This window comes from Nycticebus coucang, chromosome 1, assembly GCF_027406575.1.
Source record: "Nycticebus coucang isolate mNycCou1 chromosome 1, mNycCou1.pri, whole genome shotgun sequence".
Lineage (NCBI taxonomy): Eukaryota > Metazoa > Chordata > Mammalia > Primates > Lorisidae > Nycticebus > Nycticebus coucang.
Genome location: NC_069780.1, coordinates 143,073,585 through 143,086,845, shown reverse-complemented (window position 1 = coordinate 143,086,845; position 13,261 = coordinate 143,073,585). Strand labels below are relative to the sequence as shown.

Sequence of the window (13,261 nt, the reverse complement as noted above, 5' to 3'; positions counted from 1 at the left end):
AACATATTTCAAAACAATGGAAGGTTGCACTATTTTCAAAATTTTAATTGAATTGTTTTTTATGAATGTCTAACTTCTATACCTGGTGTACAGTAGGTACTCAGGAAATGTTTATTGAATGAGAGAAGAAGTGAAGTACTTATGTAGTATATTCATTAGTTCCTTAAATATTTTTGGTGCATAGAGTTTAGAGCTGTGAAGACAAAGTCTTGACCCTTAGAATATGAGGTGAGAAGAAACATTCAGTATTCATTGACTCTATAGTAAATCATCAGGACCCTGTGAAGAGCCTAAGAATGAAGATGAGAATAAGTTAAGAAAGAAAGAGAGAGAGAGAACTATACTATTAGAGTGTATGACATAGGCCAGAATTTGGTGAGTACATATGTATGATATTGGCAGTGGTGAAGGAATTTAAGGCAAAAGTAGTTGATTTTTGCAAATAAGAAAAGCATAATGGAAGAGGTAGCATTTAAGCTGGGCCATTACATCTTAGCAGATGACAAGAAGTAGAAAGAGGTCATTCCTTTTTGAGTGGGGCTTGAGAAAGTATTTGGAAGCAAAAAAACACAGTACCTAATTTAGAGAAGGTGTTAAGAAAGGCCCAGCTATTTCCATAGGCACATACTAGAAAAAGAACTGTTGGGCTAGAGTGTGGCAGTCTTAAGGCAATAGTTTCAGCTTTCTTTGAAAGTCTATTTAGGGTTTCTGAGTATTACCTTAATAAGATAGATTATGGTTAGGGAAGACTAAATGCAAAGAGATCAGTGAGGAATCTGTGGTAGTTATATAAGGGAGAAATTCAAGCACTTAAAAAGAATATTGAAAAGATGGAAAAAAGTTGTTTTTAAAAAAAAGCAGTTGCAACTGGACATGGAAACTGAGTGATCATAGCAGAAGGAATCAAAAGATACTCTTCATACCTATAAAGTGTCATGGTAACTGCAGAGTCATATGTGGCCATAAAATTATTATATAAACTCCCTGAAATATAGTTTTTAGGGGCTCTCTTTGGGAAGAAACTACTACATATGAGCTTCCTGCCAGGGACATAGCCCTTGAGACTTGCCCTCTTCAGAGCCAAATCTCCAATGCTATGGCTGGGAATCAGGAGCCATTTAGTCAGTTCGTGGAAACAAGCATGTGTGTTTTTAACTTGGTATGTTCTTACCACTTGGTAAGTGGTATGTTCTCACTAAGGACATTTTAGAAAATAGAAATAGGTAATAGAGAAAACAGTTTCACTATTTATATAAAACCATTAATATTTTGCATTATATCTACAAGTCTTTCTATGAAGCAGGGCCCCCCCATAAAAATGTGTACCATATAAAGGCAAAAGAAGCTACTATAATTGCTTTTTACTTTTATTTTACAGTAGATAAGAGTCAGATCACAAAAGGGCTTACAGATTGTTGGGGAGCTGTTGAAGAATTTTAAGGAGGAGAGTGGCATGATCATATTTATATTTTAGAATGGTTTGGGCAACCCTAGTGCGAACAGTAGATTAGTTGGTCCGAAGGCTTGAAGCCTGGAAACCAATTGTGAGGCCAGCTCATAAGGGGCTAATCCAGAGGAATTGAGGGAAGGGTGATAGCAAAGAAATTTAAGACATTTATAAGGAAGAATTGACAGGATGTGGTAACTGTTAAGTTGTTGAGGTGGAAAAGCATGTTATAACTGTTTCAATTAGATGTCCCACAGGAACTTCAAATTCAACATGTCCAAAACAAGAAATTATAATCATTCTCACCAAATTTACTCCCCATCTGTCTTAGTCCATTTTCTGATATTATCATAGAATACCAGAAACTGAGTAATTATAGACAATGCAAGTTTATTTGGTGATGGTTCAGGAAGCTGAGAAGTCTGAGAATATGGTGCCAGCATCTGATGAGGCCCTTTGTGCTCTTAGCCCAGGGTAGAAGGTGGAAGGCAGAAAGTGGAAAGGCAAGTGAGGGCACAAGTCAGAGAGGAAATCAGGCTAAACTCACCCTTTTATTAAGACCCTATTCCCACAATATTGACTTATTCCTGTGATAAAAGCATTAATCCATTCATTAGGGCACAACCCCTCATGGCCTAATCGCCTCTTAAAGTTCACACTTCTTGATACTGTCACATTGACAATTAAATTTCAACACAGGTGTTGGAGGGGACATTCAAACCATAGCACTATTGTAGATTCTTTCTTTCTGAACATATTCTTAGCCACCTAGTTATCCAAGCTAGAAAGTTGGAAGTTGTCCTAGACTCTTATTTCTGTAATGTCTACCTCTACATCTAGTCAGTCACCAAACCTATCAAATCTTCTACTTAAATCTTTAAGATCCATTTCTCTGGTCTTTATTACTACTGTATTTGCCAAGTTCAGGTATTTATTTTTGACTTAAAACAGTGGTTGGCAAACTACTGACTACAGACCAAATCCAGCCTGCCATCTGTTTTTGAAATAAAGTTTTAATAGAACATAGCTACACTCATATGATTGCATTTTGTCTATTGCTGCTTTTATGCAACAATGGCAGATTTGAGTAATTATGATTGGTACCATGTGGCCTACAAAGCCAAAGATATTTACTCTATGGTCTGTTACAGAAAGTTTGCTAACTCCTGGCTTATAATATTGTAATGTAATTGGTTTCCCTGCTTTCAGTCTTCAAGTCTTTCCTATGTTGGTAGATTGATTTTCCTAAAACACTGTTTATTCATGTTAACCCCTCATAATCATATTTCCTAAGTAACTCCCAACAGCCAACAGAATAAAATATATAACTCCTTAGCATGGCAGGTGATGAGTTCTAGTGTAGTTTTTCAAATTCTAATTCTTTATCAAAATACCCTGGTCAATAAACCCTTGATCTCAATCTTCAAGTCCTTAGTAATGGTTCACTTTAAAAGGAGTCATTTATATAACAAAGCAATCTACATTAATGTTAATGTTGTGAGGTTTAATCTTTCAAGGTTTTATGTAGGGCTTTCTTGATGAATATGTGTTTTTATGAAATGATATTCCACTGGTTGTCAGTTATATATGTCACTGTGAAGAAGGATAATAAATATTATTGCTAGACATTAATTTTATTTGTTCAGCAAGAACTCTTGAGGTTGTCTAAGAAAAAATTAGTTGATTTTCTCTTTCTAAACATTAACAGAAAATTTTAGGTATTTTATTTAATTTTAGTGCTAGAAAATCAAAATAGAAATGTCGTAGACATTCTAATACCTACATGAATTTTTAAAATAAAATGTACTATGAGAGAGTGACATTGGCAAGCTGGCAGAATAGAAAATCTCAGGCTCTATTCTCCATCCCACCTCCTGAAAATTCAACTAGCAACTATCCACAGACTGAAATATTCATTTGAAAACTGCATTGGAAGAGTAAGAAGTATGATCTTGGCTCTAACCACACTGCTTCTCTCCCTCCTAAAAGTCAGCAAAGCATCAGGAAGACAGGACTGGGGCGAGGGGCATAATTTCCACGGGAAAAAGAGAACTGGGTGCATTCTAGTGTTGCTGGAATTTTGACATGCTTCCCATAAAGCCTACTCCAGCCTCATTTAACAAAGAGCAAACAGCATCACTCAACTGCCTGAAGTCAGGTAGAAACGAAGGGAGGCAAATTTCACAGTGACTAGCACATGGATCTTGATGGTACTTCTTTGTTTTTGTCACCTACGGGCACCCAATCACAGCAGCCAACCTCATAGTTCATTCTCAGAGGTAAGCTGATTGCTGAACTAGGGAAGTTCAACCTACTTTGAGTCCCTAGACTGCTAGTGTCCCTACCCAGCCTCAGAGCCCAGCTCAATGACTCCACATAGGCGAGGAAATGCCCACCTGCTCCCATTTTAGAAATGTGAAGGGCCTAGACCAGGCGTCCTCAAACTTTTTAAACAGGGGGCCAATTTACTGTCCCTCAGACTGTTGGAGGGCCAGACTATAGTTTTAAAAAAAAAAAAAACTATGAACAAATTCCTATTCTCACTGCACGTATCTTATTTTGAAGTAAAAAACAAAACAGGAACAAATACCATTCACACCGCTTCATGTGGCCCACGGGCCGCAGTTTGAGGACGCCTGGCCTAGACCCAGAAGTCAAGCAGTAGCTCCTCCTCACCTCCCAACTAAAGCCTGACCAGTGACCTCACCCAGGCAGGCAGATTCCCACCTGTGTGGATTTCACAGAAGTATAGGGTCTACACTGATTTGATCTGGGAAGTCAAGAAGTGGCTTCTCTCAGCCAATGAGTTCTCCTAGTTATTTTGCTCAGGCAGGGGTACTTCTGCCTTTGCACATCTTGGAGAAGCACAGGGACCAGACTGTCTCAACCCAGGAGGTCCGGCAGCATTCAACTTAGCCAAAAACCCACTCCATGGCTACACCCTGAAAAAAGAAGCAATCTTCAATTACACATTTTTAGGTAACTAGCTTCTGGTATTGCCTTTTATGAGAGCAACCCTGCCTAACCTCAGAGCCCAGCCTGCAGCCTACCTAACTGCAGGTTCCAAATGCCAGAATTTCCTACCAGAATTTGTCACTGTATCTAGCCAGTAACTCTGCCTAATGGCAGAACCCAACCACCATTCTCACCAGACTGGACTGCAGCCAGCAGCCCCACTGAACATTAGAGCAAAAGCAGTGCCTCTGATTGCCCAGCACCATCACTATTTGGCCCTTCCAAAATCACAAGCTATAGTAAATAGTGAAGGTTTTTCCATGCTAAAGAATACCTATAAAGCAGCAGAAGAGGAACTGGTTCCTCAAATACATAGAAAATAATGCAAGGACACAAAGATTATAAAGAATCAAGGAATCATGACATCTCCAAAAGAAACTAATAAATCTCCATTGATGGGATCCAAAGAAATGGAGATCTATGAAATGAATGACAAAGAATTCAGAAAAAAAAGTTCAGTGAAGTATAAGCATAGACAAATAGAAAATTAAGAGAAATTTGGAAAAGGGATTAAAGATGGCAGCCGAGTAACAGCTTCCCTGCAACTCGGCACGGTGAGTCAGGGGAGATAAGACTCCAGACATCTCTGGCTGGTGGGATCTGCCTATAATCATCCCTTTGAGGATACAGGGAGTCAGCAAGGGACTTCTGGACCCCAAGAGGTGGACAAAAACAGTGGGAAACTGGCAAGTGGTTGCGTGTGTTCCATCGACCTAATCACGCTGGCAACCATAAGTACAAGCAGCAGTGAGACTGCAAACTGGAAAGGCCTTACCTGTGAAGTGTTTCGATGTTTTTGGACTTGGCACTCAGTTGGGGAGAGCTTGAGCAGGAGTGCGGAGAACTTTGGGCATTGTCTGGGGCCCCAGACAGAGCCACTGAGCTGGGCTGCAGGGAGCCATTGTGTGAGAGAACTGCCCCGGCAAGCTCCACCCTCAGGGTCCCAGAGCAAGGATCGGGCGGGACCTAGTAACCTAGCGACTGAGCAGCCTAAAGGAGGGGACTAAGCTGCCTTACAGCCTTAACCCTTAGGGGCAGAGTGAGACAGTTCTGGCACACTGGAGGCTCGGGCTGTTGCCCTGGGTAGAGTGCTGTGGTGTCACAGCTCATAGCAACCTCAAATTCCTGGGCTTGGCACTGCCCGAACCTCCATAAGATCTGTGCCGCGACCTCACACCAACCGGGCCTCCGCACGCCCTGACCAGGAACTGCGGGAGCCGTGCAAACCTACGTCCTCCCTGCTGTGTCCTCCCAGCCTCCACACTGGCCCGCTCATCTGGCCAGGGATACTGGTAGCCACAGGCCCTCTAGAGGCCCTCCCTGCCTCTACGCAGAGCCCTTCTCCTGGCCAGAGACTGCTGGAGCCTTGGGCTCTCTGTGCCAAAGTCACTGGGTGCCAGGCACTCCCAGAACAGTGCGCACCACCTCCCGCCCTGTTGCTGGATCCGGGTGTGTCACACGCTGGAGCTGCTTCCACAACCAAACTCCCTAGCTGGAGCAGCCCCAGAGGAACTACACAGGGTCACTCCCTACAAAGATCAAGCAACAATAGAGTGATCCCGCTGGGATCTAATCTTGGAGAGACACCTCCCCAACTCTGAGGACGGCCAGAGGCAACGGGGAAAAACAATGATGAGGCAAAATCAACAGAAAAACTCTGGCAATATGAATAATCAGGGTAGATCAACTCCCCCAAGGATCAATGGGACAGACACAGCACAAGATCCCATGCACAAACAAATAGCTGAGATGTCAGAAATCGAATTCAGAATCTGGATAGCAAATAAGATTGAATTACAACTCCAAGCAGTAACCCAAAAGATATCTTAAGAATTCAACAAATTCAAAGACCAAATGATCAAAGATTTTGACACATTGAGACAGGAAGTTGCTACCCTTAAAGATCTGAGAAACACAGTAGAATCTCTCAGTAACAGAATGGAGCCAGCAGAAGAAAGGATTTCTGACATTGAAGACAAAGTTTTTGAACGCTCCCAAACTCTCAAAGAGGATGAGAAATGGAGGGCAAAAACAGACCACTCTCTCAGTGCTGGGATAATTAGAAGAAAACCAATATTCATCTTATAGGGATCCCCAAAAGTGACAAAGTGGCTTCACAAGGCACAGAGTCTCTTCTCCATGAGATTATGAAGGAGAACTTTCCAGATATGCCAAGACATTCTGAAATTCAGATAGCAGACAGTTTCAGAATTCCAGCACGACTCAACCCGAATAAGACATCCCCCAGACACATCATAATCAATTTCACTAAAGTTAATATGAAGGAGAAAATTCTGAAAGCTGCCAGACGAAAGAAAACCATTACCTACAAGGGGAAGAATATTAGAATAACTGCAGATCTCTCTGCTGAAACTTTTCAAGCTAGAAGAAGATGGTCATCGACTTTTAATCTCCTAAAACAAAATAACGTTCAACCCAAAATCCTATACCCAGCTAAACTGAGTTTCATTTATGATGGAAAAATTAAATACTTCAATGACATTCACATGTTGAAGAAATATCCTCTCCAGGATATTCTCAGACCTATCCTCCATAAAGACCAGTGTAATCCTCCACCACAAAAGTAAACTCACCCAGAAAATCTTGATCAAATTCCAACTTCCACAGTCGCAAAAGGACTAAAAATGTCCACTGGACTCTTGAAAGGCTTATCAATATTCTCAATTAATGTGAATGGTTTAAACTGTCCTCAAAAGAGGCACAGGTTGGCTGACTGGATACAAAAACTCAAGCCAGATATCTGCTGCATCCAAGAATCGCATCTTACATTAAAAGACAAATATAGACTCAAGGTGAAGGGATGGTCATCTATATTCCAGGCAAATGGAAAGCAGAAAAAAGCAGGCGCTGCAATCCTGTTCGCAGATGCAATAGGCTTTAAACCAACCAAAATAATTAAGGATAAGGATGAACACTTCATATTTGTTAAAGGTAATACTCAATATGATGAGATCTCTATTATCAATATTTATTCACCCAACCACAACACACCTCAATTTATAAGAGAAACTCTAACAGACATGAGCAACCTGATTTCCTCCAGTTCCATAGTAGTTGGAGATTTTAACACCCCTTTAATGGTGCTGGATATATCCTCCAAAAAGAAACTAAGCAAAGAAATTTTAGATTTAAACTCAACCATTCAACATCTGGACTTAACAGAAATATACAGAACATTTCATCCCAAAAAAACTGAATACACATTCTTCTCATCAGCCCACGGAACATACTCCAAAATCGACCACATCCTAGGCCACAAGTCTAACCTCAGCAAATTTAAAAAAAATAGAAATTACTCCTTGCATCTTCTCAGACCATCATGGAATAAAAGTTGAACTCAATAACAGGAACCTGCATACTCATATAAAAACATGGAAGGTAAATAACCTTACGCTGAAGGATAGATGGGTTATAGACAAGATTAACAAGGAAATCACCAAATTTTTGGAACAAAACAACAATCAAGACACGAAATACCAGAACCTTTGGGATACTGCAAAGGCAGTCCTAAGAGGGAAATTTATAGCACTGCAAGCCTTACTCAAGAAAACAGAAAGAGAGGAAGTTAATAACTTAATGGTACATCTCAAGCAACTGGAGATGGAAGAACACTCCAACCCCAAACCCAGCAGAAGAAAAGAAATAATCAAAATCAGAGCAGAACTTAATGACATTAAAAACAAAAGAATTATACAACAGATCAATAAATCCACAAGTTGGTTTTTTGAAAAGATCAATAAAATAGATAATCCTTTGGCCAACCTAACCAGGAAAAAAAGAGTAAAATCTCTAATTTCATCAATCAGAAATGGTAGAGATGAAATAACAACAGACCCCTCAGAAATTCAAAAAATCCTTAACGAATACTACAAGAAACTCTACTCTCAGAAATATGAAAATCTGAAAGAAATCGACCAATACCTGGAAGTACGCCACCTACCAAGACCTAGCCAGAACGAAGTAGAAATGTTGAACAGGCCTATATCAAGTTCTGAAATAGCATCAACTATACAAAATCTCCCTAAAAAGAAAAGCCCAGGACCAGATGTCTTTATGTCAGAATTCTACCAAACCTTTAAAGAAGAACTAGTACCTATATTACTAAACCTCTTCCAAAATACAGAAAAAGAAGGAATATTACCCAACACATTCTACGAAGCAAACATCACCTTGATCCCCAAACCAGGGAAAGACCCAACAAGAGAAGAAAATTATAGATCAATATCACTAATGAATATTGATGCTAAAATACTCAATAAGATCCTAACAAACAGAATCCAACAACACATCAAAAAAATTATACACCATGACCAAGTGGGATTTATCCCAGGGTCTCAAGGCTGGTTCAATATACGTAAATCTATGAATGTAATTCAGCACATAAACAAACTAAAAAATAAGGACCATATGATTCTTTCAATTGATGCAGAAAAAGCTTTTGATAATATCCAGCATCCCTTCATGATCAGAAAATGGTATAGAAGGGACATTTCTTAAACTAACAGTAGCCATCTATAGCAAACCCACAGCCAATATCATATTGAATGGAGTTAAATTGAAATCATTTCCACTTAGATCAGGAACCAGGCAAGGCTGCCCATTGTCTCCATTGCTCTTTAACACTGTAATGGAAGTTTTAGCCATTGCAATTAGGGAAGAAAAGGCGATCAAGGGTATCCACATAGGGTCAGAAGAGATCAAACTTTCACTCTTTGCAGATGATATGATCGTATATCTGGAAAACACTACGGATTCTACTACAAAAGTTTTAGAAGTGATCAAGGAATACAGCAATGTCTCAGGCTACAAAATCAACACCCATAAATCTGTAGCCTTTCTATATACCAACAATAACCAAGCTGAAAAAATAGTCATGGACTCTGTTCCTTTCACAGCAGTGTCAAAGAAGATGAAATATTTGGGAGTATACCTAACAAAGGATGTGAAAGATCTCTACAAAGAGAACTATGAAACCTTAAGAAAAGAAGTAGCTGAAGATGTTAAGAGATGGAAAAACATACCATGCTCATAGCTGGGAAGAATCAACATTGTTAAAATGTCCATACTACCCAAAGCAATATATAATTTTAATGCAATTCCTATTAAAGCTCCATTGTCATATTTTAAAGATCTTGAAAAAATAATACTTCGTTTTATATGGAATCAGAAAAAACCTCGAATAGCCAAAACATTACTCAGCAATAAAAACAAAGCAGGAGGAATCACGCTACCAGACCTGAGACTGTACTATAAATCAATAGTGATCAAAACAGCCTGGTACTGGCACAAAAACAGAGAAATAGATGTCTGGAACAGAATAGAGAACCAAGAGATGAATCCAGCTACTTACCGTTATTTGATCTTTGACAAGCCAATTAATAACATTCAGTGGGGGAAAAGATTCCCTATTTAACAAATGGTGCTGGGTAAACTGTCTGGCAACCTGTAGAAGATTGAAACTGGACCCACACCTTTCACCATTAACTAAGATAGACTCTCACTGGATAAAAGATTTAAACTTAAGACATGAAACTATAAAAATACTTGAAAGTGCAGGGAAACTCTTGAAGGAATCAGCCTGGGTGAATATTTTATGAGGAGGACTCCCCAGGCAATTGAAGCAATATCAAAAATACACTACTGGGACCTGATCAAACTAAAAAGCTTCTGCACAGCCAAGAACATAGTAAGTAAAGCAAGCAGACAGCCCTCAGAATGGGAGAAAATATTTGCAGGTATACCTCCGATAAAGGTCTAATAACCAGAATCCACAGAGAACTCAAACGTATTAGCAAGAAAACAACACGTGATCCCATCTCAGGGTGGGAAAGGGACTTGAAGAGAAACTTCTCTAAAGAAGACAAACGCACGATCTACAAACACATGAAAAAAAGCTCATCATCCTTAATCATCAGAGAAATGCAAATCAAAACTACTTTGAGATATCACTTAACCCAAGTAAGAGTAGCCCACATAACAAAATCCCAAAACCAGAGATGTTGGCGTGGATGTGGAGAAAAGGGCACACTTCTACACTGCTGGTGAGAATGCACACTAATACGTTCCTTCTGGAAGGATGTTTGGAGAATACTTAGAGACCTAAAAATAGACCTGCCATTCGATCCTATAATTCCTTTACTAGGTTTATACCCAGAGGACCAAAAGTCACAAAATAACAAAGACATCTGTACCAGAATGTTTATTGCAGCCCAATTCATAATTGCTAAGTCATGGAAAAAGCCCAAGTGTCCATCGACCCACGAATGGACTAGCATTTTATGGTACATGTATACCATGGAATATTATGCATCCTTAAAGAAAGATGGACACTTCACCCCTTTCATGTTTACATGGATGGAGCTGGAACATATTCTTCTTAGCAAAGTATCTCAGGAGTAGAAGAAAAAGTATGCAATGTACTCAGCTCTACTATGAAGCTAATTATAGCTTTCATATGCAGGCTACAACCCAAGTATAGCACAAGACTACGGGGAAAGGGCCATGGAAGGGGAAGGGAGGGGGGGATATTTTGGTGGAGGGAGGGTAATGGGCGGGGCCACATCTACAGTGCATCTTAGAATGGGTACAGGCGAAACTTACTAAATGCAGAATACAAATGCCTACATACAGTAACTAAGAAAATGCTATGAAGGCTACTTTGAACAGTTTGATGAGAATATTTCAGATTGTATATGAAACCTGCACAATGTACCCCTTGATTGCACTAATGTACACAGCTATGACTTAACTATAAAAATAAATAAATTAAAAATAAAAAAAAGACCTAACAGAAATAACAGAAATTTTACATACCAAAAAAAAAAATAATGAAAGAAATTTGGAAAATAGCACAAAAGAAAAATAGGAAGTTTAATAAACAAATAGAAACAATAGTAAAGGACCAAATAGAAATCATGAAGTTGAAGAATACAGTGATGAAACTGAAAAACTCAATAAAAAGCTTCAATGGCAGACTTGAGCAGAGAAAAGAATCAGTGAGCTGAAAGGTAGATCATTTCATACTATGCAGTCAGCATAGCAAAACAAAAAAAAAAGTGGAAAAAGATAATGAAAGCACCTTTGGAAATTATGAGACACCATCAAGAGGCAAAACCTTTGCATAATAGGATGAGCAAGAGAAGAAAGAGAAAAGGGGTCAGAAAGCATATTTACAGAACTAATAGCTGAAAAATTTCCTACTCGGCAAACAGATACCAACATCAGGGTTGCTGGGAAGCACAGAGGTTCCCAATCAAATTTACTCAAAAGAGGAGTACATCAAAGACAAAGAAAAAATTCTGAGAGCAGCAAGAGATGAGAAACACATCACATAAAAAGGAGTGGTGATATGACTATCAGAGGATTTCTCAGCAGAAACCGTGGAGGCCACAAGAGGGTGGGAATATATTCAACCTGTGAAGGAAAAAAACTTCCAAGACTACTGTACCCAGCAATATTTTCTCAGAATTGAGGGAGAAACAAACACTTTCCCATCAATATTTGACCTGCTTTATAAGAATTGCTAAAGGGAGTTCTTTAAACTGAAAAATGAAAGCTGTTATTTCATAACATGAAACATGAAATCCCAAAATTTAATGTATAAGGTAAAATAAAGTTATATTCAGAATCCTCTATGATCGTAATAATGATTGTATGTAAGGCAATTTTATCCATAGTACAAGGGTTAAAGGAAAAAAACATTAATAACAACTATAGCTAAAATAAATTGTCAAGGGAAACATTATAAAATGATGTAAATTCAGCCATAAAAACATAAAAGGGAGGAGGGGGTTAAAGTGTAGAACTGTTGTATGCACTTGAAGTTAAGTTATAATTGGCTGCTTTAAGTATAAGATACGCTATGCAAGTTTAATGATAACCACAAAGCAAAAATCTATAGTGGAAGCACAAAACAAAAATAGAAAGGATTCAGGCATACCACTACAGAAAGCCATCAAGCCACAAAGGAAGATAGCAAGAAAGGAAGAAATTTTAAAAGTATCTACAAAAAAACCCCATAAAACAACTAAGAAAATAGCAGTACTAAGTCCTTATTTGTCAGTAATTACTATGAATGTAAATGGATTAAGTTCTTCAATAAGAGACATAGAGTGACCAAATGGATTTAAAAAAATAAGACTCAAGATTATGGATTAGAGACATCTCCTTACTAGCCAGCCACTCATGGTAAGACAGGGGAGAGAAGACTCCCGCAATCTCTGGCTGGGAGATCCTGCCCAGAAACACCACTTATATGAAGCAGTAGCGGACTCCAGGAGCCAAAAAGCAGGTTAGGAAATGAGGAAGATGAGCACAGAAGGCAAGTGTCTGGGTAGGGGCAAAGGCTGGCTGGTACTCCAGTAGAGGACTAGAAACAGGAAAGGGCTGTTCTGCAGTTTTTTGTTCTTGGACTGTGCTGCTTCCTGGAGCTGTCATGGAAGGGCGTAAGTGAGCAAGTAATCTAAAACAGCAACCAGTGGCCAGAATTGAAACACTGGGTGGCTTGGCTACAAGCAGGGCACTGATATTGTGGGAGGACTGGTTGGAAAGAACAGGGTCCTAGTGCACAGCTGGCTCTGACATCTTGGGCAGCCATCCTTGAGGTGATTTGAACAGGCTACCACATCCCTGGAAAACCCACACTGTGATCAGGGGGCCCTGTTCAGAAGGTAGAGGGATGCCTTTTAAGAAATCTTGTAAGAACTTCAGGATCCCAGACCCATGGGGACTGAATGCTAGTGAAACAACCAAGCCCTGATTGTGGACAAATAAATCGGG

At 39.4% G+C, this 13,261-nt stretch overlaps 1 protein-coding gene across 1 annotated transcript in view; it reads left to right on the top strand.

Moving 5' to 3' along the window:
- The window catches only part of CWC27 (CWC27 spliceosome associated cyclophilin), a 269,538-nt gene that overhangs the window by 83,069 nt on the left and 173,208 nt on the right, over positions 1-13,261 (top strand). The window lies entirely within an intron of this gene.